At 39.8% G+C, this 2,606-nt stretch overlaps 1 non-coding gene across 1 annotated transcript; it reads left to right on the top strand.

Moving 5' to 3' along the window:
* Window positions 1-220: 220 nt before the first annotated feature.
* LOC148545397 (small nucleolar RNA R71) lies at window positions 221-324 on the top strand. Its single transcript, XR_015901831.1, has one exon. It is a non-coding gene; the product is annotated as a small nucleolar RNA R71 (small nucleolar RNA).
* Window positions 325-2,606: the final 2,282 nt, after the last annotated feature.

Below are 2,606 nucleotides of genomic sequence, written 5' to 3'. Positions count from 1 at the left end.
CAACAGAGCATCTACATTGTTTAGCTCCATCACTCCTCTTGTGTTCCCTCTTTCGGAAGCATAGAAGTAGTCGTTTTCTGCTACTGTTTCAATAACATCTATGGCTTCCTCAATGGTCTTTTTCTTGTTCAAGGATCCTCCAGATGAATGGTCTACTGCCTTCTTTGACTCATAAGAGAGCCCTTCAAAGAAAATGTGCAGCTGGACCCATTCGTTGAACATGTCAGGTGGACACCTCCTTGTTAAGTCCTTGAACCTCTCCCATGCTTCATATAGAGTCTCACCATCTTGTTGCCTGAAAGTTTGAACCTCAGCTCTCAGCCTATTGATTCGTTGAGGAGGGTAGAATCTTGCTAAGAATTTGTTCACCACATCTTCCCAAGTTGTCAAGCTCTCCCTTGGAAAGGATTCCAGCCACTTGGCTGCCTTGTCCCTGAGTGAGAAGGGAAATAAGAGCAGTCTATAGGCGTCAGGATAAACACCATTAGACTTTACTGTGTCACATATTCTCAGGAAGGTGGTTAAATGTTGATTGGGGTCTTCTTGAACACTTCCTCCAAACGAACAGTTGTTCTGAACAAGGGTGATGAGCTGTGGTTTAAGTTCAAAGTTGTTGGCATGGATTGTTGGCTTTTGGATGCTACTTCCACAATTGCCTGGGTTTGGATTGATGTAAGAGCCTAAAACTCTTCTATCCTCCCCAGCATGATTTGCTCCACCTCCTCTGCCATGGTTGTGAGTCTCTTCTTCATGATGATTTTCCATGTTTTCTTCCATGTTTTCTTCTCCCTGTCATACAACTAACAAGTACAAGCAAAGAAAATAGGTGCAGACAGTATTTGTGTCAGAGTTATTGTTAGTTGTGGGTGATGCAATATATCAAATAGTTAGTGGGTTAGCAAACAGAATTGAAAATAACAAAGAAAAACAAACGGGTAGAGGGAGAAGGGAAGAAGTTTAACTAAAAGAAAAAGTAAATCACTCAAACAGAAAAATGAAATTCACAAAATAAAAAATGCTCAATCTAGTGATCTTCCAATTTAATCATTGTTGATGCACAATCAATCCTTGGCAACGGCGCCATAAACTTGATGCACGAAAAACTTGTCTCTCAACAAATCTCCCTTCGGCAAGTGTACCGAAGTTGTCGTCAAGTAAAAACTCACAATAGAGTGAGGTCGAATCCCACAGGGATTGATTGATCAAGCAACTTTAATTAGAAGAATGTTCTAGTTGAGCGAATTCAGAGTTTAGGTTGAGAGTTGCAGAAATTAAAATGGCGGGAATGTAAATAACAGAAAAGTAAATGCTAGAATTAAAGGACTGGAAGTAAATGACTGGAAATAAATTGCAGAATTGTAAATGGGAATGGGGGATTTGCTCATAAAAGTAAATGACAGAAATTAAAGAGAATGGGTAAGATCAGAGATGGGGAGTTCATTGGGCTTAGGAGATGTTGCAATTCTCCGGATCAAGTTCATTTTCATCTCTTCCTCAATCAATGCACTCATTGATCTCCTTGGCAATCTTAAGTGATTGAATTACAATTTCTTGCAATTCAATCTCTCAAATCTTGATCAATAGCCAATTCCTTGGTCAATTGCTAATGAGAAGAGATGAAGTATGGTCACTGATTATACCACATGCATTTCCCAAACCAAGTATTGAGAGGGTTATAGTCACATACCCATCCAAACCCAATTTGGTCCAGCATGAGAAAGCATTTCTAGCTTGATCTCTTCATTCCTCTTTCAAGGTTCAAAAGAGATCCAAGTTTGAATAGCTTCTCTTCCAAGATAACTACTTAATGGGATGAAGATCGAAAGCTTTCAAGTAAAATCAAGAGGAAAGATAGAAGAAGAATAATGAAAATTAGTATTGATCCATCAAATTACAACAGAGCTCCCTAACCCAATGAAAGGGGTTTAGTTGTTCATAGCTCTTGAAAATGAAAACAAAGATGGAGAATACATCATAAAACTAGAAATTACAAAGAAAGTAAAATACAGAGAGTAGTTCCCTCAGCCTCCAGAACTCCTTTACAATTCAAAGCTACTCCTATATATACTACTCTTCTCAGCTTCTAGTTTACTCTTCAAGTCTTGGGCCTTTGGATCTTGAGTTTGAAGCAGTTCTTTTCTTCATTTGGGCTTGGCTTTACTTGCAGAGAGAAAGTGCTAAGTGGGCAGAGACTTCAGCTCAGGACGTTAGGGGTGTTAATATTTAGTGAGAATATAAGTTCGAGAACGTTAGTGACACTTAACATTGTCACTAACGTTCCAATGTACCCCTTTGCCTTACGTTAAAACCCACGTTAACTAGGTTAACGTGGCTTTTAACGTTGCCTTGTTAATCCTTCGAGAACGTTAGTGACACTCAACATTGTCACTAACGTTCCAGTGTGCCCCTTCTTGTTTCACGTTAAAGCCCACGTTAACTAGGTTAACGTGGCTTCTAACGTGGTCCTTGCCAACCTTCGAGAACGTTAGTGACACTCAACATTGTCACTAACGTTCCAATGTGCCCCTGGGTCTCACGTTAGAGTCCACGTTAACTAGGTTAACGTGGCCTCTAACGTAGCCATCTTTAGCCATCCCAACGTTAGT

The sequence above is a fragment of the Arachis ipaensis genome, chromosome B9 (genome assembly GCF_059453495.1).
Source record: "Arachis ipaensis isolate K30076 ecotype BB chromosome B9, ASM5945349v1, whole genome shotgun sequence".
NCBI lineage: Eukaryota > Viridiplantae > Streptophyta > Magnoliopsida > Fabales > Fabaceae > Arachis > Arachis ipaensis.
This window is presented reverse-complemented; position numbering and strand designations above follow the sequence as displayed.